This window comes from Rhinatrema bivittatum, chromosome 1 (genome assembly GCF_901001135.1).
Source record: "Rhinatrema bivittatum chromosome 1, aRhiBiv1.1, whole genome shotgun sequence".
Taxonomy (NCBI): Eukaryota; Metazoa; Chordata; class Amphibia; order Gymnophiona; family Rhinatrematidae; genus Rhinatrema; species Rhinatrema bivittatum.
Window position 1 is genome coordinate 503,412,489 of NC_042615.1, and position 24,996 is coordinate 503,437,484.

Sequence of the window (24,996 nt, forward strand, 5' to 3'; positions counted from 1 at the left end):
GATCTGCCAGAATCCAGCCAGCAGGTAGAAGAAGACAACAGTGACCAGCTGGGGAGGAGGGGTGAGTCATATGCCTGTAGTAACTGAAAGGAAAAGGTTATGACTTAGCTAAATGATACAACATATTCCTGCCATGGCCATTTCTCTGTTGACATTCACCAAAGAATTAACTGGGCCAGTGTGTAGCAAACTTTACTTGCCTAAAACTCAGTCTACTAGCCCCAAGATATGGGTCTGGCATTTTTCATAGTGTGATATGGTTCATTATAGTTATAGGGGGTTCCAATGGTTTACTTATAGAGAATGAAAGGGAGGAGAGGGTGAGGGTGGTGGATGACTGAGTAGGAAAGAAGTGAGTGGGAGAGTACAAAGAGGGAAGGGGATTGAATGACAGGATGAGTGACAGAGGGAATGGAGTAATTGGGAGGGAGGGAGTGGTGACAGAGAGAAGGGAAGGGAGGGAGGGGGTAACTGAGAAGGAAAGGAAGGGAGGAATGACAGAGGGAAGGGGAGGGAAGGGAGTGAGTGACAGGAGTAAGAAGGGAGTGAATGGGAGGGAGTGACATGGGGAGAAAGGATGTGTAGGAGTGAGAGGGTGAGCATGAGGGAACAGAAGAGGGTGAGTTGGAGTGAGGGGGTGAGTAAGGGAAGGGAAGGGGATTGAGTGGGAGTGATGGAGGGAGGGTGTGACTGGGGAGGGAAGGGCATGACTGAGGGGTGGGAAGGGAGAGAATTGGAGGGAGGGATGGGGTGAGAGACACAGGGAGGGAAGAGGGAGTGAGGGACGGGGAGGGAAGAGGATTGAGCGGGAAGATGAATGATGAGAGAAGAGGAAGGGGTGAGTGACAGAGGGAAAGGGAAGGGCTGAGTGATTGAAGGGTAGGGAGAGTGACTGAGAGGCCAGGAGAGGAAGGGAAGGGGAGGGAGGAAGAGGGAGGTGAGAAGAAGATAGGGTAGAAGGATGTGTGAGAATGAACATGTGTGTATATATGAGAGAGGAGGAGGTTTGTGTGTTCCCACCTTCTCCCACTAATTCACTACAATCTCAGGTAACTGGAAATTAAGTTTCCAGGTATGGAGAGAGGGATTTAAAAAAAATCTTTATTGATGGTGACTTTGAAACAGCCGCGAGGGCACACATGTACGCAATATGCTGGCTCGCACCAAAGGACGCAGCCATTTTATAACAAACGCGTACATGTGCGCACGGTATAAAATAGGCTGGATGTGTGTACACGTGCGTGCAATTTTAGATGGATGCGCGCATGTACACGAAAGTGCTGCCTCTGCTGTGTAAGTGGGGGGATTTCAGTAGACATGCACGCTGACGCAATTACCAGTTAAACCAATTCATTCCCAGTTTGCCCAGTTAAGGGATTACCCCCGCTGTTAATTAGCCTCCCTTTTACCCTGTTAGCCCCGACCCTTAAAACCCTGCTCACCTCTTTAGTTTTGTTTGTTTCCTGACTTACACACCTTCCATAGCAGAAGTAAATTTACGCGGTGGGGGACCCCGGCGCACGCCTTGTGCGCGTAAGTATTTACACGCTGAATTCATTGAGAAATCCTCAAACCCTATGCCCGCCCAGACCACGCCCACCCCTTTTTTGGAAAGTAATTTTTGTGTGCACACCGGGAGATGTGCGTATGCGCGCATTGTAAAAAAATCCACGCGGCGCATGCTGGCCCAGCTTGTGCGCAGATCTCCCATCTTTGGCGTGCGCCGGTCTTTTAAAATTCACCCCCTTTGCATTGATTATTGGGGATTTGATATGTCTGCTTGATTTTTGGGATACGCTTAAAGCTTTTTTTAATCCTTACTCTTAATTATTAGATGTTCTATTTGTCATCTGTTTTGAAATATTTTTATTAGTATGGTTTACTCACTGTTATAATTGATGATTTATATTTCTTGATTTTGTTTTTTGAGGAATGAAACGATATTTCTGTTTTTGCATTATTGCACTGCATATGAGTCTGGCTTTTAGTGGTTTCCAGTTCAGTTTTTTGTCTGCACCTTTCTATGTATACTTTATGGCCTTTTTATTCTGATTTGGTGAGGGCCTGTCTGTGTTCTGCATTTGTGACCGAGGTGAGGTATCTGCTAACCAGGAAAACGCCTTGTTACCTCTTGGTTTGACGGTTTTGCTGATTTTGGTAGAGGCTGGGACCCATGACTGAAGGGGCTCTTCGGGTGCTAAAAATGATGGTGCTTAAGCCTGCTGGAGACTGAAATGCCTGCAGCAATCTGTAATTATGGACAAAGCCGACTTGGACAAAGGCTGGAGCTGAAGACATGATTGTCATGTCAAGAAGCTCCAAGGGGGACCCTCCTCCACCCCAGCCCTCATTGCGCCTGATAACTTGTAATGTGGCCCCAGCACCCCTGACATAGGTGCCAGCTCTGTGGGTGCAGAGGGTGCGCGAGCTCTCTCAATATTGAACAGACTCTTTCACTGTGTCCAAGGAGGGATACTTTGTGTTGAGTTTGATACCACCAATCATTTGGAAAAGTTGGCTTCCATGCTAATGTAGGCAAGGACATCTGCCACATTCTTGTTTGAAATTCCTGTAGTACTCTGTGAATTGAAATAACTACTCCTTGTTTTGGGGCTTGAATATATTTTAGTACACCAAATACATATTCTTTAGGTTCTGCCTCCTCTTATAAAGTGAATGGAATTGCTTTTGCCAAATTTTAGACAAAAACAGGATATGATGCATCCTCCGGCAGACATGCACTCCTGGGAGGCTGTGCAGGATGGTCTGATGGAAGACCAGTGGTCTCTTCATCATCAGAATGGTATGAGAGAGAATTATATGATGATTGTGATCTTTCTTGAGAATCAGATAATGTTATAAGTGGCTGGACTAAGGTTGTCCTATCCTTGGGTAAAATTGTGCCTAGAAACAAACTGTGACTTAGTTTGTATAATGTTTTGCCTGTCTTGATATGGTGAAATAGTAGATTGGGTTTCAGATTTGGGGGCCATGGATTCCAAACTGGGAGACATTTTTCTAACTGGGATGGAGGAGATAGAGAATCTGGTATATTATTAAAATAGTTTTTGATGAAGTCAAGCCACATTTTCTTGATAAAGGGATGATGATCCAGTTTGGAAGGAGAAATCCCAGTAGAGGGACTATCCGATTCTGGAACTAAAATGAAACCTACGATGCCAGAGGCGCAGCACGCAGGAGGGGTGCCCGCATTTGTCGTGTGCATGGAGGAGCACCACAAAGGAGCATCGTCCCTTTGTATGCCCCTTCGTGCGTGCTCCTCGAGCTCCAGCTTCACTCCATTATGCTGCTTTCTTCGTTATGATGGATTTCAATTTTTCTCCTGAAATGATACCCAACCGTGTTTGAACATGGAGCCTGCAGCCAGTCCAAGCTAAAAAGGTCAGCACTAATTAATGTTCCCTTAAGACTGCTACAAGCTCTAAAGGTTTCCACTGTGTTTAGTATACTCTTAGTGAATGTTCAATCATATCAAAGAAATTTCCAATTGTATTTGATATACTATCCGATGCTAAACCAGACTGTTTTTGAGTAACAGGGACTTGACTACTGCTCAAGATGTTCCTTTTTTTAAATCAGAGCTGCCCTTCCAATTATGCTTCTATTTCTAAACCAAGGAGAGAAGGGGATTACTGACGTTTTATAAAATATCATTATGCTTTTCAGTCATTGAAGTTTCAATCTCTTTACCGTATGAGGTTCTCCTTTTTTCATCTAACCTGATAAACATCTGTTTAGTCTACTGTCCCCCGGGTCTCCTTTCCCACAACTCTTCACCTCTGTTGGAACAGTTGACTTGTTCAAATGTTGATTTGAGGAAAATGATTGTCCTAGGAGACTTCAGTCCCCATGTAGATCAGGTTCCACAGTCGTCCCTTGTTCAGTTTTTCTTGATGCTATGTCTGCTTGTGTGTGGGATCAAAAAGTTCACTGCCCCACTCACAAAGCTGGACATACTCTTGATCTTATTTTTTTGAACCCGCAATTTTTGCCTTTAAACCAGGGGAACATATCTGCACTTAAAGTTCTAAGGTTTGTTCATTTGCTGTTGATATTTTTCCATTATGTTCCAAAAGGATGATCAATCAATGCATGCAATGCAGCTACTGATTTTGAAGTGTGGCCATATTAACGTTGACCAATTTAGTTCTAATTTTTTTACCCTGGTTGCAAAACCCCATGGCTGAGCCACTTACCGCATTGATCGATCTATGGGATCATTCACTGATAACTGTAGTTGACAAATTGGTTCCAATTAAAGTTACATTTAACAAATGCAAGAAATACTCCCCCTGGTTTACGAATTCTTTACAACAATTAAAATGCTCCCTTCGTAAGCTTGAGAGAAAATGTCATAAATATTCTAATGAAAACTTAGTAGCAAATAGAGACATGTTGTCCCAGTACCGACTGGCAACTAATACTGCTAAAAAATCATATATTACTGACCTGATTGCTGCTAATATGCATCAACTCGTCAATCCTCCTCTTTTTTTCTAAAGCTTATCTGCCTGTGGATCCTAGTTCTACATTACCTGAAACTTTCGCCAACTATTTTTCTGCAAAAATTGTCAAACTTTGTACTACTTTTCCCAATGACAATACATTACCAACAGATGATGTTCTTTTAGACAGGATGAGATGGGACAACATCTCCACTGTGTCTCAATTTGAAATCCTCCAGTTCATCTCTAATGTGAACTCCTCATCACTGTTAAGTTTTGCCGCTCGCGGATGGCTCCGTGAGCAGCTGCACTCACCCGAACGACGCCAGTGATTCCCATGTGGCAGAATGCCGCCATCGATTCCAATGTGGTAGGACGCCACAGGCCTCCCAGCAAGCATAATGTATCAACGCTTCCAGATTTAAAGGGCCCGCATTGGGAAAGCTCCCGTGGCACCCTCTGATGATGTCATAGATCCTCCCCTTTATAAGGCTGCCTCAGATGTTCTTTCAACGCCTCAGCAAAGGTCGTTCAAGTCTTTCTTCATCCACAGCCTCACCCTCAGCCTCTGCTACAGTCTTCGTCTCCAGCCTTAACCTCTGCCACAGTCCTCGTCTTCAGCCTCATTCTCTGTCACAGTCCTTGCCTTCAGCTTTGGCCTCAGCCACAGTCTTCATCTTTAGCCTTGTTCCACGTATGTCTTCAGCTCCAGCCTTTGTCCAAGTTGGCTTTGTCCATAATTACAGATTGCGGGACTTTTTCCTAGTCCGGCCCATGCAAAGACTTATTTGCCCGCCCCCCCCCCCCCCCAGCTACACAAACCTTAGGCCCCTGTCCCTGAGAGTGGGTCAATTGTGCCACGGCAAGAGAGTCTCATGCTTACGCTTACAACAGTCATGTCCACTAAACCCATGTTTCACTGCCTTGTTAAAAGTAATTTGCTGTGATACAGTGGAGTTTATAACAAATATAGTGAATCTCTCTCTCTCACAAGGGACTTACCATCCTCTTTAAAGAGAGATTCCATTAGACCAGCCCTTAAGAAACCATCAACCAATTCAAAAGTACTATCAAGTTATGATCCCATCTCATCCCTTCCATTTCTTGCCAAAGTAATAAAAAATGCTGTCTTAGTAGAGCTGGTGTTTCCACTAGGTGGTCACCTAGAGTGCCAACTCTTAGGGGGTGCCAAAATTGCTAGCACAAGCCCCCTCAACTGAAGATAGAGAGAGAGCTATGGAAGAGAAATAAAGATTTGGGAAAAGTCCCAGTAATGGGTGCAGCCCAAAGAGAAACACCAGCCAGGCAGTGCTGCGGGTGGGATCTATTAATCTGCAGCTGAAGAAAAGAAAGAAGCCCAGGTAGGCCATGAACAGAGCCCATCCCACCCATAGTGAAGATGCAAAAAAGTGAGAATCTGGAAGGGCCACGGGTGGATCCCATCCCACCCACAACAGAATATCCAGGAGGACCACGGACAGAGCCCATCCTGCCCACAGCAGAGACATGAAGAGGCCTTAGAAGGGCCATAAGCAGAGCCTACCCTGCCTGCTGTGAAGATAGGAAAGACAGAGGATCAGGAGATCCGCGAGTGGAATACATCCCACCCACAGCTAAAGGCCCGCAGTGAGAGAGCAAAGAAGCCTGTGTGTATGTGTGGCTGACTTTGTGAGAAAGAGGAAGCTTGTGTATATGTAAGAGAGGAAGCCTGAATGTGTGTATGTGTGTATATGTATGAAAGAGAGAGGAAGCTTGGATATGTGTGTGTGTGAGAGAGAGAGAGGAAGCTTGGGTGTGTGTGTGTGTGTGAGAGAGGAAACCTGGGGGGGTGTATGAGAGAGAGAGAAAGCTTGGGGGGGTGTATGTGTGTGTAAAGGAGAGAGGAAGCCTGGGTTTGTGTGTGTGAGGAAGAGAAGAAGCCTGTTTGTGTGTGTTTGTGTAAGAGAGAGAGTAAGCCTGGATGTGTATGAGTGAGGGAGAGAGGAAGCCTTGGTATATGTGAGAGAGTGAGGGTGTCTGTGTGTGAAACAGAGAGTGTGAGAGTGTGTGTAAGAAGATGAAAGAGAGAAGGAGTCAGTGTGAGTGAGTGAGAATATATAAATGATCTGGAAAGAAATACGAGTGAGGTAATCAAATTTGCAGATGATACAAAATTGTTCAGAGTAGTTAAATCACAAGCAGATTGTGATAAATTGCAGGAAGAACTTCTGAGACTGGAAAATTGGGCATCCAAATGGCAGATGAAATTTAATGTGGCTAAGTGCAAGGTAATGCATATAGGGAAAAATAACTCATGCTATAGTTACACAATGTTAGGTTCCATATTAGGAGCTACCACCCAAGAAATAGATCTAAGAATCATAGTGGATAACACATTGAAATCGTCGACTCTGTGTGCTGCGGCAGTCAAAAAAGCAAACGGAATGTTGGGAATTATTAGAAAGGGAATGGTGAATAAAACGGAAAAATGTCATAATGCCTCTGTATCGCTCCATGGTAAGACCGCACCTTGAATACTGTGTATAATTCTGGACGCCGCATCTGAAAAAAGATATAGTTGCGATGGATAAGGTACAGAGAAGGGCAACCAAAATGATAAAGGGAATGGAACAGCTCCCCTATGAGGAAAGACTAAAGAGGTTAGGACTTTTCAGCTTGGAGAAGACACAGCTGAGAGGGGATATGATAGAGGTGTTTAAAATCATGAGAGGTCTAGAACGAGTTAATGTGAATCAGTTATTTACTCTTTCGGATAATAGAAAGACTAGGGACACTCCTTGAAGTTAGCATGTGGAACATTTAAAACTAATCAGAGAAAGTTATTTTTCACTCAACGCACAATTAAACTCTGGAATTTGTTGCCAGAGGATGTGGTTAGTGCAGTTAGTGCAGCTGGGTTTAAAAAAGGATTGGATAAGTTCTTGGAGGAGAAGTCCATTACCTGCTATTAATTAAGTTGACTTAGAGAATAGCCACTGCTATTAGCAATGGTAACATGGAATAGACTTAGTTTTTGGGTACTTGCCAGGTTCTTATGGCCTGGATTGGCCACTGTTGGAAACAGGATGCTGGGCTTGATGGACCCTTGGTCTGACCCAGTATGGCATGTTCTTATGTTCTTAAAGTGTTTGAGTGAATGAGAGAAAGAGGGATCCTATGTGTTTGAGTGAGTAAGAGATGGAATCTGCAGGTGCGTATGCGAGAGAGGAAATGTGTGTATATGTGCTTGAGTGAGTGAGAGAAAGGGAACCTCCGTGAAAGACTAAGGGGTAGATTTTAAGACTTGCGCGCGGGCACACATATGTACGCCCGATTTTATAACATACGTGCACACTAGTGCACCTTGCGCATGCTGACGCCTGCGGGCTTCCCCTGTTCCTTTCCCCCTAACCTAACCTTCCCACCCCTTCCCCTAACCTTTCCCCCCTAGCCCTACTCTAACCCCCCAAAAATTTTTATCAAACCTTTTGCGCCTACCTGGAGACAGCCTGCCGGCACGCAATCGTCCAACACAGCAGCAAATGGCCGCTGTGTCGACGGCTTCTGGCCCCGCCCCTGGACCACCCCATCCCACCCACTCCTGCCCCCAGACCGCCCCTTTTTGCAAGCCCCGGGGCTTTACGTGCGTAGAGGTTTTAAAATCCGGCCCTAAATGTGTAAGTGAGAGAATGTGTGTGTGAATGTGCATATGAAAGAGAGAGGTGACAGTGTGTGCACAATAACCCCACCTCCCCACCCCATCTGCTAATCCACCACAATGTCAGGACATCTTGAAATCAAACGTTCTCAGGTATGGAGAGTGGGTGGTTTTTCTTTTTATCCTTGTTAGGTTTGATTGTTGGGTTTTATATGATGTGATTGCTGTTTTTAAATTTTTTTTGGTGTTTGGAAAATTTGTAAAAGGTTTTTATGAGTTTAAAAATGTTTGAATTTTATTCTGTTTTTCACCTGTTTTAAAATATTTTATGTGGAATAGCAATGTTTCTGTTTTTCCATTGATGCACTGCATACCGAGTCTGGCTTATTGCTGTTTCCAGTTCAGTTTGTTTTCACATTTCTATTTATACTTTGTGGTCTTTTAATTCTGACTGTCTGTGTACTGCATGTGTAACTGAGGTGAGGTATTCTGGTAGTGTGTAGTTTCTGTGTAGGGATCTATAGCAGATTGATTTGTTCTGTTTTCCTAATAGGAGTTGTATTGATGTTTTAGGGCTTAGAATAACATTTGCAGTGTTGCTTTTTCTTTCATAGGTAGACTAGTTACTATTTAAGCACTGATACTTAGTGCTGTTTTGGTATGGAAGGTGTACTATATTGTAATTCTAATTTAGTTTACTTGTAGCGTTTTGAGCATCAAGCTCACACCCAACAAATGTTACAATAGGCCTACTGCCTTATGGATTCAATCACATTTTGCAGGGTTTTTATGGTTGGTACACACTAGTGCCTGTAAATATAATATGCATGGTGTAAGTGATATTTTTACCTCATAAAACTGAACTTTGTTGTTTTTGTGTAAAATCTGTTATTATAAAATGCTTGGGGTGTGTGGATGGGGTTGAGGCCGGGGGGTATGTGCAGGGTGTGCAAAGCTAAAAAGTTCGCCTAGGGTACCTAATACCCTTGCACCAACATTGAGTCTTAGGTCAATTTTCAGGATTTCTCACTAACAGACCGATACAATATAGTGTGCTCAGGCCAGTGCACCAGTCAACACACTATTGGACACGCTTTTTGGACGCACTAAAATAACCTCCGATGCAGTATGGGGATTAGCATGTCCAAAATGCTTGTCCAGTTGAGCACATAGCTCCATGAGGCTATTAACTATTACCCCACACTACCAAAAATTGCCGTGCGCTCAAGGCACCCATTTTAACATAGCTTATTTAACGCCTGCCTGGGAGCACGTCCCTTTTAGCGCAGCAGCTTATTTGCCTATTGCATTGAACACCCAGGAAGTGGATGTGCGCACGTTCAAAAAATGCTCGCCCAGTTTGGATGCACATTTTTTACTTGACGATATTGCAACGGCCTGTATGTATTCCACATTAGATCAATATCAGTTTGGATTTAGAAAGCATCACAATACAGAAACTCTCTTGCTATAAAGTCTAGACACTGTATGTCGATGTTTTGATTCAGAAACCAAGTATATGCTCATATTACTCGATTTGTCCTCAGCCTTTGATACTGTAAATCACCACATCTTACTTTCTCACCTCTCAGCACTTAGAATTTCTGATACCGTTTTGACTTAGTTGGTATCTCTTCTTTCTCCCCATACTCAAAAGGTTAAGGTCAACTCAGAACTGTCCTCCTGGTATCCCATTCATACTGTGTACCCCAGGATTCAGTGCAGTTAACGGCACTTTTTAACATTTATTTAACACCCTTAAGCCGTTTGCTGACTAACCTTGGAGTCCTCTACAGATTATATGTTGACAATATGCAGTTATTGTTTCCTCTAAAATCTTCATGGGAGCTGACCACATAATTTGCCTCTCTCTATGCTTGTCCACCATTCACTGTTGACTTCACCATAACAGATTAACATTAAATGTGTATACGTCCAATATCATTATTTTTTCTACTTTTCCCATTGAAAACATCCCACTGGCTTTGGTATTTGACAGTCAACATCTTCCAGTTCTTTCTGAAGTTTGAAACTTGGGCATTATCCTTGATCCAGCCCTCACTATGAAGTCCCACATCAAATTTGTTATTCATGTCTCATTTGCTAAATTACGATTAGATTACTATGACGTCTAAGCTGCTCCTTAATAGAGCTGATTTTCGCACCAGCCTTCAGTCACTGATATTCTGTAGATTAGATTACTTCAATTCATTGGTCTTCCGATGAACACTCTGAGATCCATGCAGATTGTTTAAAACTCTGCCACACGATTATTAATTGGCTCAAAGATTCACGCTCATATAATTCCTATACTATATTAATTGCACTTGCTTCCGGTTTATTGGCGCGTCCATTACAAACTGGCTGTTATTATTCACAACCTCCTGTATAATGTTTCTTGTCCATGGATCGCTGCCATTTTGAAAATGTACATTTCATCACATAATTTGAAGTCATACAATCGGTATTTGTTAAAGTATTCTGTTAGAGTGGCGCACCTGGAAGAAACTAGACAAAGGGTCTTTTCAACAGCTAATACTGTGTTATGTGGAATTCTTTGCCCTTGTCCATGCGAAATATCAAGGAACCCAAGGTTTTTAAGAGAGCCCTCAAAACTCATCTTTTGAAGAGGCATTTGATTCTCTTTCTTAGAGAACCAGGCCTAATTCTTTCTTATTGAAAATCAGAGTTTTACTTAGGGCGCTGATCGGCAGCCTTTGTTAGCCTGTTTTTATTTTGATGTTGTTTCTGATATTTTGATGTGTTTTAGGTATGTATGGTTTGGAACCCACCCCAAACTTTGGAGGGCACAGGGAAAAAAAATAAAAATATACAATATCGTCAAGGATCGTTTGGCAGGAAAAGATTCAGAATGAATTAAAACTTTTGCCTACTCAGCACCAAGAAGTTGATGGTGCCAACAAAGATATGATATCGTTACTTGTTGATGGTAGAGTGATGGTGCCAAAGGTGTCTTATCTGTGCACCGAGGTGTTGTTGACATCCATAGGGTCTGTTTTGCCTCCCGTTTGCTTTGGTACTGAAGAGCGCAGTTTTTCCTCCTCTTTGCTAAAGGAGAAAATGCTCTGAGACGTCTCCAAGTCACGGAGCTTTGCACGAGTTCAGACTCCGCCCTTTTTGATTTCGGCGATGGTCCCTCAGCCAGCAATGGTTTGAGAAGAAGTTAAATTCTTTCAGCATGAAGCTTCTGGCTCTTCTTGCCCTGGGAGTCAATTCAGGCACGGGCGGCTTAGTTGGATACATCATGCAATGGGCCTGTAAGCAGCCCACAACAAGTGGTTATGCTGAACCAGTGAGGACATCTTTTGAAGCCCTGTTTGCTGTCCACCTTCGTGAAAAGAGCTGAAACTAGGCTGAACTTCTGGAAATTTGAAGTAAGAAAAGAAAAAAAAATTTTTTTTGGGAGACTCGAGGAAAGAAAAATGAAGAAGACTTTGACAAAGTAAAAAAACAAAAGAGCAAAATCATAGCAAGCTGCTGAAGGAGAGGAAACAAAAATGTGCACTTTAACAAAACCATAGCAAGCTGCTGAAGGAGAGGAAACAAAAATGTGCACTTTAACACGAGCGGAAGGAAAAAAGACTGAGGAGACTTGTGTGGCATTTGCATGCTCAGAAAGCCACATTGGGTTTTCCGGAGCTCTGAGAACCCTTGTCTGTCTTGGCACTGTGTTTGATATCATCCACTTGTGCAGCCGATTACTGTCCTGCTTGCCCATGGAGAAAAACAAGCACCTGACTTGAAGCCCTGCTCTCTCCCTCCCTTTTTTTTTTTAAATCCCCCTCTCCCCAAGGCCCCCTTCCCAGCTTACCCTGTTTAAGGGGTTGTAGGAACAATCCCCATACGCTCTTGCCCTGCTTGTGCCGTTTTGAAAAATGATGTCGGCTGACCCCAGGCGCTCCTTTGCCCCGCAGGGAGCCTAGGGTCGGACAGCGCCATTTTGTACGATGATGCTGGCAGGGCAGGAATGGGTGCGGATCCCTCCTGCACTCTCGAGATACCCTTGCAAATGGGGAAAATTGGGAAGAGGGGTCCTGGAGATGGTGGTTTTTAAAAGCAGGGTGGGACTACAAGGCCAGGTGTGGGGCTTCAAACCAGGTACCTGTTCTTCACATTTATGGGCTGGGATGGGGGACTTGCCCCAAGGGCTACCAGGAACATTTTTTACATGGAGGGAGTGTTGGTGTTTTTGCAGGGACTTGGGGCTGCCATCGTGTCTTACCACAGCAATGCAAAGTAAATTCCTGTGGGATTTCCTAAATTGCAGTACTTGGGTAAAACAACTGTTTCCCTACCCTTCTATGACTTCTGTAATACATCTCAAGTCCCCTCGACTTTTTCTGTAAATAAGGTCTTTGGGGAAGAGGTACACCCTGGGGCATTGCGTGATCATGCATGTGCAGGATTTGGTGGGTAATTAATGAGCTCGTGCAAAAATTGTGGAGTTCCTCCCCCGAGAGCTGGGTGCCGTGGGAGCCAGAGGTAAAGCCGTGGGTGGGCCTTGGGATGAGACTCACCTAATTCCCAAGCTAGGCGGGGGGCCAAAGAGGAGGCGGATCAGCCTTCGTAGCTCTGTACCCAAAAGCAAAAGGCAGCATCAGCAGCAGGCACGGGGCCGGCCGAACACGAACCTGGAAGAAGCAGTGTAGCTGGACTCCGAGGCTTGCTGCTAACTCCCTCGATCTCCATGCAGCTCCTCCTGCTCCCACTCCTGCACGGTTCAGTGATTTCCTTGGAACTGCCCCATGGTTCAAATAAAAAAAATCACCGAATGGTACCAGAGAAGCCGCAGAGATCAGCCCTGTCTGCTGGTGCTGGAACCCAGAAGGGGAAGGGGAGGGGGGAGGGGAGGGAACGTATGCAAATTCTGCTATAGGGTCTCAGGGAAGGGAGGGGGAGAGGAGGGATGCTTGATAGAGGATGGGGGGTGGAGAGGAGAAGGAGTGTTTGATGGCAAGAGAGGAGGTGTGCTTGATGGAGAAGAGGGGAAGGCTCATGAACAAAATGAGAAGCCTGGGAGTGGTGGAACGGTTTTAAAAACTGGTTGACCGACGGACAGCGAGTGGTGGTAAACGGAACTTGTTCTGAGGAGAGGAAAGTGATAAGTGCAGTGCCGCAAGGATCAGTTCTGGGGCCGGTTTTGTTCAATGTCTTTTTGAGCCACGTAAGCAGAAGGGTTAGAAGGAAAGGATGACACTTAAGAGCTGCAACAGAGTGGTCAAGCCTTGAAGGAGTGGCGAGAATGAACAGTGATCTAAGAAAGCTTGAAGAGCGGGCAAAAGATTGGGCAGCCTGGGATTCAGTGCCGGGAAGTGCCGAGTCTTGCGTCTGGGGTGCGGCCCTCCAAAGGAGCTGCACGTGATGGAGGGCGAGAGGCTGATGTGCACAGACCGGGAAAGAGGGTGATCGTGTCAGATGACCTGAAAGCAGCAAAGCAGTGTGCCAAGGCAGTGGCTAAGGCCAGAAGAATGCTGGGCTGCCTCGAAAGAGGCTTAAGCAGCAGGGAAACGGAGGTGATATTGCCCCCTATACAGGTCATTGGTGAGGCCTCACCTGGAGTACTGTGACGAGTACTGGAGAACCGTATCTCACAGAATCGAAGTGATCCAAAGAAAAGGCATCCAAAATGGTGTGTGGTCTGCAGACTGAAGGATGAAAATGTGTATACTCTGGAGGAGAGAAGGGACAGGGGAGATATGAGACAGACATTTAGATATCTGAAGGGTGCAAGTGATGAATGGAAATCAAGCATTTTCCAATGGAAGGAAAGCTTTAGAACTAGGGGTCATAATGTGGAGCTTCAAAGGGGGTAGATTCAGGAACCATGTTGCCGTTGCCATTAGCAATGGTTACATGGAATAGACTTAGTTTTGGGTAATTGCCAGGTTCTTATGGCCTGGTTTTGGCCTCTGTTGGAAACAGGATGCTGGGCTTGATGGACCCTTGGTCTGACCCAGCATGGCATGTTCTTATGTTCTTATGTTCTTAACCACATCAGGAAATATTTCTTCACGGAAAGAGTGGTGGACGTATGGAATGCCCTCCCGGTAGAGGTGGTGAGGACGAGAACGGTAAATGGAATTCAGAAGAGCGTGGGATAAACACAGAGGATCTCTAGTGGCTAAAGGTTGGAAACGAAGACGAGGGGTAAAGTGCACAGAGCAGCAGTTACTACATTATCAGAATAAAAACAAATACATTAAAAGAATAAATAAAGCTTGCAAAGCAGATTGGATGGACCGCTTGGGCCTCTTTCTGCCATCATTTACTAAGTTACTATGGGCACCTGTTCGCAGTGAGGAGAGGCGCCTGATGGATGGAGAGGGAATAAGAGAGAGGAGGGTTGCCTGATGGGGGGGAAAAGGGATGGAGGAGAGAAAAGGGAGCGGAGGGGTGTCTGATGAAGGAAGGGTAGAGATTCAAGATTCAAATAACTTTATTGGCATGACAGTTTTACATGTGTTGCCAAAGTAATATACAGAATATTTAAAACGGCAGGAAAAGAAGGGACAAATTACAAAATGAAAACAAGACAAGCAAAGGCACAGCTTATAGAAAATGCAACATCAGGAGCAGGTCTCAGGTTTTGATGCTGGCCTGTGTTGCCCCGGTCAGGTTTCATTTCTGGCCTGGTGGCCAGATATCACCGATTTTGCTGCTTATAGGCGGTGTTTCTCCTCTCTTCCCCTAGGATTATAAAGAGTGTTTCTTGCTCATTGGTTCGTGGGAAGTCTTGGATTTTCTCCTTTAGCTTTGGGAAATCTGCATTTCAGATACCTTTGTATTTTGCACAGCTCAGAAGGGAGATGTGATGGGGAGGTAAGGTGCCTGATGCCTAGAGGATAGTTCCCTGATGGAGGAGGGGGGTGCCTGATGAGGGAGATGGAGGAAAGGGTTTGCCTGAGGGGGCAGCAGAAGGTCAGGATCTTAGCATGGCAGGCTAGCTTAGCGGGAGAGAGCCATACAGGAGGTACAGAGTTAAAAGGCAAAGAGATGATTGCAGAGAAGTAAAAAAAAAAAAACACCAGACAAAAAAGTGGTTTTTTGTGCTACTTAAAATACATTTGGTACAACATTTTTTACCCACTACTACCCAAAATTATTTATTCTCGTGTTGCAGTGATAGTGTGTCACGGGATCATATTGGATGTGGAATTTCCACAGCAGCCCTATACAGGGTTTCGTTTGCGCATGTGAAAGAGGAACCAGGGTGTAAATGGCCTGAGGCGTTAGGCCCCAGAATTATTCTGAGGTCTTTGTTCAGCTGGAATGATGGAAGCATTATTGCCTGGTTGTAATGTGTTTAAGTAACTGCAGAAGTTTCCAAAAATGCTCAGATGTGCTTCTCTTTAATAAACTGTGTAAAAAAAAAAAAAAGCAATTATTTTTTGCATAATTTTGAAATTTTTTTTTCAGTGCATAAATTTAAATTTCTTGGTGCATAATTCCCTGGGGGTTTTCCCACTAGTTTTCTGTGTAACTCCTCGGTTACGTCATTGTATCTCCCTGTGCCTCGGTTCTGACCTCCGTCCTCTGCCACTAACCCACTTTGGACCTGTGTGACCTCAGGCCGGCTTGAAGCTGAAGGCAGAGTCTCCTGAGTTGCCATCATTTCCTTCTGGGGGGATGGGGGAGAGAAGTAGGCGTTTTGGTGGCGGGCAAATGCCGCTCACTGTCAGATCTTGCTTGGATAAGTAATGGGCCCGGAGGCAGCCCTACCAAACTGTGCAGGAACAGGGATTTAATTCCTAGGGGATGTGCTCTGTTTCCAGAGGTGGTTGTGTGTTGGTGCGGAGGCACAGAAGCCACAGCCGGAGGGAGGAGGGCATTGTCCAGGTGCGGTGTGGCAGTGGTCGCTGCGACTGGATCTGGGCAGCCCTCCCCGCCGACGTGCCCAGTAATGAGGCTGACCGCCGCTCGCGCGGAGACGGGCTTGCAGTTATCTGCAGTGTGCAGCTCGTGCGGGTCTCTCCATTGGAACGGACCTCGGAACGGTGCCCCCCTTCCTGTGAGGGCCTTGTGTGTGGTAGGAAGGTGGGGGCGGAGGGAGGGGGGGGTTGCGTAAAGCAGAGGTAAAACCATTCACGGGCAGGACTGTCCTTCCTTCCTGAGATATGAACGAGGCCACCCCCCCGTCTGCAGCCCCGCTAGGCCGCACGCCACCCACAGAATGGGCAGTTGCATAAAGTAAAAAAAACCGCAAATGGCAGCAGAGAGAGGCTTTGAAACAGTGTGGCTGTAAGTGCTTCGCAACAGCTGGGGCTCCTGTGCCAGACAGCTCCCTGCCATCCTTGGCGCGCGCGCTCGCTCGTTTTTTTTTATTTATTGAACATTTTAAGAGGAAGAGGAGTGCGGGCTGCCAGATAGCAGCCGGATCTTAAATGTCGCTTGGCACCAGGGCCCTGCCACTTTGACGTGGCTGCTTTTTTTTTTTTTTGTTGTTGTCTGTGATGCATCTCGGCAGAAGCCGGTTGCCAGTAAGAGCCTCAGACATGGCAAGGGCACCGTGCGTCGTGAATCCCTTTGAGAGGTGGTGGCGGTGGGGGGGACTGATGGAGCCAGCGATCACAGTTCCACAGGGCAGCGAGGCAGCTGGTCACCGTCGGAGATGTGGCAGGTTTGCGTGTCCGTGGCAGGGGCCTGGTCACGTGCTGGTCTGTCCTAGCTGGGACTGGAACTCTGATATGGGGGGCGGGAAGGGAAGCGGGGGAACGTTGGATCTCATCCATCCTTTTAAGTTTGTTTGGAGTTTTATCACTCTCTGCCTGCTCCTGTTGTGATGCAATCATATGTGTGTCATTGACTCTTGGGAATTTGAATGTTTTTTTTGTTTTTTTTGTTTTTAAATATATGGTTGGGTTTTTTTTTACATACTGTATACATATGATGTAATTGTAAAGCAGGAACAGCAGCAGGAAAACAACACAAGCTTGGGGAAAATTCAGAGGGATCGTGAGTGTCGAGGACTTCCAGAAGGCTCACGTGGAGCAGGAGACGGGAGAAACTCGATTTTCGTGCCGCCATCTCGCACCCTCCAGCTCTGAATTCAGGAAAGCGTAGGATAAGCACAGGGGATCTCTGAGGGAGTGGCAGGGGATCGTAGAGCTTGAGCAGTTGGCGTGCATGGGCTGACTAGATAGACCGTATGGTCTTTTTCTCCTCTGTCATGTTTCTGCGTTTGAGAACCACCACTTAATTAACTAATTAATTAATGTATTCATTTGCCTTCCACTTTTTGACACTTCAGAGTGAATTACATTCCGGTACTTTAGGTGCAGAGCGAGCTGGGCACGCGAGATATTTGCAGTTGCCTTCTGAATGGCTGTCATGGGCCAGTCAGATCTGCTAGGAGGAAGAGGCAACGTGGCAGCTTAAGAGCAGGTAAACGAGGAGTTGATTTTCAGAGGATGAGTTCTTTTGACTGGAAGGCCGTTTGGTTTGCAAGGAAGACTTTTTTTTCCAGAACGGGTCGGGTGTTGGCTTCGGGAACTCCCCCAGATGTGAAGATATTGTCCCTTTCTGACCAAAGTCCCCCCCCAGCAGAGCTGCCGGTTGTTGGTATGAGAGGTGGGTGGGGGAAATCATGTTACCCATCTGTTGGTTCATTTCTAATGGGTTGTTTTGTTTTTTCTAATGTGCAAAGAGCAGATTGTCTTTCTCGCCACCACACTGCCTTATTGAGTGTCATAGTAAAGTCCCCTTCCTAGTCCCTACAGTTGTCCAGAAGCTCATTGGCCGTGCTTAATATCATTGATACTGGCTCCTTTGTAGAAAGATAAGACCCAGAGAGGTTTTCAGATAAAGTAGTGGGTTTTTTCCCCTCATAACTGGATCCTTGATCTCTTTTATCCTGGGCATTTTAATGGTGATATATATGTGGGTGTGCGTACCTCTCCCTTCCTTTCCTAGACTTAAACATCATTGGAATTAGCCTCGTGTGATGCACTGCTCATTGTCTGCTGTCATAAAGTAATCGGTTTTATGCTGTTTCCGGTTTGCAGATATCCCTGGTTTTCCTTGATAAGTTAATCTTGTGCTTTGAGAAAGTGTAAGGAAAATAATAAGGGGGTGGGGGGGGGGGAGGCAGGTGCAAGAGCAAACTAGTGTTAGAGAGAAGACTGGAGAGTGGACGTCTTTACTGGAGGGCCCCTCTCTGATGACATTGTCCAGACCCAAGGATAACCTTTTCTTGCCCTTCCTTTGGCGGAGACGGGACACAAGCCTGTCAGACATTTGTCTTAATGAGCTTCCTCCTCTGATGTCACAATCCACGGTCCGTGACATCACAGTCAATTCTGCATCACAAAAGCCTATGCTGCCTTCAGCCAGTCTGACCACAGCTTTGGATGGGCCACAGTTCTGCAGTGAACATTTTATAAAGATGACAGGGGACAAGGAGCCATGATCTGAAGCTGGATATAGGCAAGCTCAGAGAAAGTGAAAGGAAATGCATTTGCACTGAAAGAGCAGTGGGTGCCTGGAAAGGCCACCGGCAGAGGGTGGTGCTAGTCAGGACCATGACAGAAGGATTGTGTGGCGAGGGCCAGATACAGAGGAGGGTGGGAGATAGGAGGAGGAGGAGGAGGGTCTGTGCTGCCACAGCAGTAAGCAGGGGGCAACTGGGCAGGCTGGGTGCGCCTAATCTGCAGACAGCTACTATGGCACTTTCATGCATTCGCTTAAGCTGAGAAAATAAAACACTTTGTTAGAACTCAGTTTAGTACCGTATTTCCACAAAAAGGAAAAAAATCACGTGTAAGAGAATGAGTTTCAGCATGGAAGCTGGTTGGGGTGGGGATGAGGGGTCATTTCTAGCACATTTGCAAAGCTCAGCAGGATGATGACAATATGCAGTGTGTAAAATGCTCTGAGAGTGACAGCAGGGAAATAAGTAGGGCTGATTGGCCAGAAGTGAGATCATGATTTACAGTGGCTTAAGAGCAGGAGATGGATGGAGTCTGATGCTGTGCTGTGCTGTTTTAAAAAATTTCCTTCAATTTTCTCTCCCTTTTGTTCATTCCTCGTGAGGCCGAGGGATCAATAGCATGCCCATGTTTATTATCCCTGCCGAAGTACTGAGATCCTTCCCTCCCTCCCCCCAGCTCTGCCAGTGCACTCAGTCCTGCCCCACATCGACCCCTACTGTTCCAGTACTGAGACCTCCTCACACACTCACAAAGGGGCCAGTGCAATATAGTGCACTCAGCCTAGTGCACAGCTTGACATTGGGTTGGACGCGCGTTTTGGACGTGCCAGAATAACTTCCGATGCAGCAGTGGGATTAGCACATACAAAACGCATGTCCAAACAAGCGAGTAGCCAATAGTGCTCATCACATGTAAATGCTATGTAGACGAGGCTATTAGCTATTACCCTTGATGTAAAAAATCACCGTGCGCCCAAACTTGCACTTTTTAACACCGTAAAATTTAACACCAGCCCCGCAGCTGCCGTTAAGTCTTGCCACGCGGCAAGGGCTCAAAAATACTTCTTTTCGGTGCTTCCTCTTGCATAGTGTTGTCGTGATACTAAGTGGTAGGAACTACAGAAAGCAGCACCATGAAAAAAAATAAAAAGGCTTAACAGAAAAAAAAAAATATTTGGGGTGCACGATATATACCCACAACATACACGTTCCAGACCGTGGATAAAACGGACCCCTGTACTGAGCGTCCGTTTTCGTAGCTCACACGCAGCGCACTTCTCCTGGGCGCCTGATGCCAAGGACGTGCTGGGGACGCACAATTTATCTCTAGCGTGTCCTTTTTAGCTCATTTGATTATTGCATCGGGTGCCCAGGAGAGGTGGATATGTGCGCATTGAAAAAACAGGGTGCCCAGTTTGGACGCATGTTTTTTTCACACATGAGATTGCATCGGCCCCATAGTGCTGCTAATGCTAGTGCTGCAGGGCACCTTCCTCGTGCCCTGCAGAACTACCTGCTGTTCCAGGACTGAAACCCACACACAGCTTCCCAATGCACCTCACTCCTACCTTGCAACACCCCCTGCTATTCCAGTACTGAGAGACTCACCTCCACAGCTTTCCCAATGCACCTCACTCCTACCCTGCAACACCCCCTGCTATTCCAGTACTGAGAGACTCCCCTCCACAGCTTTCCCAATGCACCTCACTCCTACCCTGCAACACCCCCTGCTATTCCAGTACTGAGAGACTCCCCTCCACAGCTTTCCCAATGCACCTCACTCCTACCCTGCAACACCCCCTGCTATTCCAGTACTGAGAGACTCCCCTCCACAGCTTTCCCATTGCACCTCACTCCTACCCTGCAACACCCCCTGCTATTCCAGTACTGAGAGACTCCCCTCCACAGCTTTCCCATTGCACCTCACTCCTACCCTGCAACACCCCCTGCTATTCCAGTACTGAGAGACTCCCCTCCACAGCTTTCCCATTGCACCTCACTCCTACCCTGCAACACCCCCTGCTATTCCAGTACTGAGAGACTCCCCACCACAGCTTTCCCAATGCACCTCACTCCTACCTTGCAGTACCCCCTGCTATTCCAGTACTGAGAGACTCCCCTCCACAGCTTTCCCAATGCACCTCACTCCTACCTTGCAGCACTCCCTGCTATTTTGGTACTGAGGCACACACATACGCAGCTCGTCTTACACTGGGGAGGTCGCTTCTTGCTCTGTGTATGCTCCATGTGTGCACTGTCTATCTCGTGTCGTAATCTCTGCATGTGTCTCTTTTAAGGCTGGCACATTCCACTATTACAATTTCTTTTCTTTTTTAATTCTGTTTGTTTTTTTTTGTTTTTTACAGCTCCATTCTCTGTCTGTTCCTTGATTCTTGGCCTGCTCCTCTCCTGTCGCTCCATCTGTTCATTTTGGGGCTGCCCGGGGCTTTTCTCTTGGCTTCTGCAAGCATATTCCTAAAGAAAAGGCTTCTTTTCTTTTCACCATATACACGGTCTTTGGTTCCTTACTCCCCTCTCAAGTCCGGGGTATTTTGGATCAGGATCCCCAAGGCTATCTCTCCCCCCTCCCTCTCCCCAGTTAAAGGCTGGGTGCAGGACTCCAGTATCACTGTGATTTTACAGCTCCCGACGGTTCATTGGACCGCGTGCAGAAAGGCGCCAGGCAGCTTTTCCCTCAAGGGAGCCTGGTCCTTTTGCTAGATGGGTGATTTTTCGTTTCACAGGACTGTTAGGCCTTTCTGGGCTTCATCATTTCCTGGGTCGCAACTTGCACCCTCAGTAATGAACCTTTTTTTACAAGATACATCATCTGGGAGTTGCCGTGTGCTGTCCGCCTCTTTCTTCCCATCTCACTTTGTTGTTCTCTCTCTCTCTTCATATAATAGAAGATATCAGATTGCCAAGTTGCTCCTACCTAAATTGCTCTAGCTGAGGGTATATCCCAGCTGGCAGCTGTACTGGCAAGATCCCCCCTACACTGCTCCAGTTATAGCTATTACCCTTCTTTGTCCTTACACCTTACCCACTACACCAGGGGGTGCCCAGACGTTTCATAGGTGGGGATCCCTGGTGTAGTGGACAGGGCTGATGCTAGCTTTTTTGCTGTCCTGTGCGAACAATTACTGTGCTGGACACACACACACACACAGACACACATAGACACACTCACACACACACACAGACACACAGACACACTCACACACACACACCACACACACACACTCACTCACTCACACACACACACACACACACACACACACACACGCACACACACTCACACACACACAGACACACAGTCTTTGTCCCAGGCTCCCTCCAGCAATCTATATGTTTAATAACTGACACCTGCCATGCTCCCCCGTTCTACAGAGCTCATGGTGAATGGAAGGGTATTGGATACCCTGGGCAAACTTTACAGCCTTACATATATATCATCCCCACACCTTCTACAGACAACCACGCATAATTAAATTACGCATTTATAATAGATTTTACATGAAAAAAAATAGCATTTAAAAGTACAGTCTTCTAAGGCAAAAATATCACTTACAGCATGCATATTATGTTGGCACTGCCGTGGTGCCAACCAGAAAACTCTGCCAAAAAGACACTTGGAATTCATATGGAACCAGACCTTCTGTAATGCAGGTGGGTATGGGCTTGGCCCTCAGAAAGCCATGAATAAACAGAATTATCATTACAATATAGTAAACTTCCCGTACCAAAACAACCCTAACTGCCAGCACTCAAACAGTTACAACCTTATCTATGAAAAGGAATATATAACACCAGACCCTAGAACACCAATACACCACCTATTAGGAAAACATGACAAATCAGACTGCTGTTGGTCCCTACACAGAAACTACATGCCAGCAAAATACTTCACCTCTGTCTCACATGCAGAACACAGACAGACCCTGACCAAATACAAAATAAAGTGACCAGAAAGTATAAATACAAACGTGAAGAGAAGAACTGAACTGGAATCCACAAGCCAGCCTCTATATGAAGAGCGAGAAAAATATTAGTATTCCTTGTGAAGGCACCACAATGAGTCCTATAATTTCGAAGTTGCTATTTGCAATTAAAATATCTTACTTTATTCTGGTATTATTAAAACTTTTTTGAAACCATATATTCTATTCGTCAATTTTATTATTTTTCCATTTTATCAATTATTTTTATGAGAGAGAAGATTAGACCTCAGCACCGGCATAAAATTCTGGCAATGAGCAGAGGTTTTCAGCCGAGTTGGTACAATCACCGGTCTATAATCTTCCCATATATTTTTCTAATTTTTCTTAAAAAATTTTTGGTTGTATTAGAGTGTGCAACCTCAAAAGATGTTAGTTGCACTGAAACTTCAAAGTGGTTGAACTTCAACTGCAACTTCAAAGTATTTAGACTTGAACTTGGAACCGATGAGGTTTCTGGTGGTCGCGATTGAAAGTAAACTGTAACAGTTTTATGCTGTGCCACCCGACTTCAACTTAGAACAGGCAAACCTGTTTCTTATACTGGCAAATAATATCATTACTGTCCCGACAAACAATTACTTATCTTGAAACACCACTTGGTTTATAGCCCAAACATATTCTTGGCTGAAGGAACCACTTTAATTTCTTTGCGGGAGCCGCCAAATTGCCGATGTTGTCAACGTTTCGGAACCTGCATCAGGGCGGGCTTTTTAATGGACGATGCCGTCTCAATGGTCGGGTCAATATTGACAACGTCGGCAATTTGGCGGCTCCCGCAAAGAAATTAAAGCGGTTCCTTCAGCCAAGAATATGTACTATGTATTTATTTATTTATTTAAAGCCTTTTTTTATACCGGTATTAGTGTGGACATCATACCGGTTTACATTTAAACAGCAGGTTTGAAAATACATAATAACAGGGATTGAATAAATGGGGGGGATCAAACCAAGTGCAGCAAGGAGCAACTGCAACATAACATGTAAGGTATGAAATCGCATCAGATGGTATTGGGATGCATTATAAGGATATAAAGACTAGGTTAACATAGAGGTAACAAAGGCAACTATACAGTGTCAAATATTCAAAGCCAAGATGTCAAATTTTAATCCTTTATTGGAGACTTGGAATCTTTAAAAACGCCAGTGCACAGGTTAGGTGAACGGACGCTAAATTAACGAATGTTCATTTCCCTAAACCGTGGCTGTGCACAAGTTAGGAAAATAGATGCTTGTAAAATTGAGCGTTCATTTTCCTAACCTGCGCACAGCCATTTCTCCTGGGCGCCCGTTGCCGAGGAGGAGCTAGGGACGCACAATTCTCCCTATCACCTCTTTTTTAATGCAGCGGCTCATTTGCCTATGCCCATCTCGCGCCCGGGAGAGGTGGATGGGCGTGCGTTAGGAAAGCATGTGCTCATGATTGAGCGCCCGTTCTTCGCACGCCGATATTGCATCGACCTGTTCGTATTTTGCACAGTTCAGGGGGAAATGCATTTCTATTTCTGCTCCTTTAGTGTGTGTCTGGCTTCTTGGTGTTCCCAATTTTATTATATTTATTTATCATTTCTTATATACTGCCCAACTCAGATTCCAGACCTGAGCAGAGCGGTGTACAGCAATCAAGTATACTGCGATGAAATACAATAAAATCCTCTAAATATCAAACATACACAAATATAAAATAACTAAAGGCTTCATTGAAACTATAAAATACAGTTTTTGTCTGCATGTTTCTGTTTCTAATTTGTAATTCCTTTTTCTGTATTTGGTGAGTCCATCTGTGTTCTGTCTGTGTGATTGAGGTGAGGGAATCTGTTGTTAGTGTATAGGTTTTACATATGGATCAATAGCAGTCCACTTTTTGTTTTCTAATCTGGGCCTCCCATCAAGTGGTATATTGGTGTTCTAGGGTCTGTTGTAACAATACTGGGACAATTTGACACAAAATTGTTTGAGGTTGTTAGATCTCATGATGCACAAGATTGGAGCGACCGGCCTGTGAGTTTAAAAAATACTTGTGCGGTGTTTAGTCTTTGGCCATGGCGCCTGGTGAGATAGATGTGTCTCAGTCTCCTCTTCGGTGGTTGGCAGGATGGAGTCTGCTGTCCATCCCATCTCAGTTTTCTGACTCCCACCAAAAATTCAGAGTGTTGGGTGATTGGGGGGAGGGGGCAAGGTATCAATGCATGTGTCACTTCCGGGTCAGCTGAGGCAGGAGCCCTTCAGTACTTACGTACTGTGCTATTGGCAAATTCGGCCCTGCTTTTTCCTGTGCACCCATTTCTGGGGGAGTTTCACTGCCCACGGAGTGTCTGACTACAGGCCTGTATGTGCAGGTTTTGTATTGGATTCTGTCTCATTCTGTGTAGCTGGGGGTTAATAATGGACCAGAAACAGGTAGGCCTTTATTTGGGGGGTGGGAGGGGGTAACAAGTCCCTTCTCCC

General features: G+C 45.6%; 1 protein-coding gene across 2 annotated transcripts in view; it reads left to right on the top strand.

Moving 5' to 3' along the window:
- Positions 1-24,996, top strand: part of PLXNA3 (plexin A3) — a 314,146-nt gene that overhangs the window by 83,579 nt on the left and 205,571 nt on the right. The gene's annotated exons all lie outside the window — the stretch shown is intronic.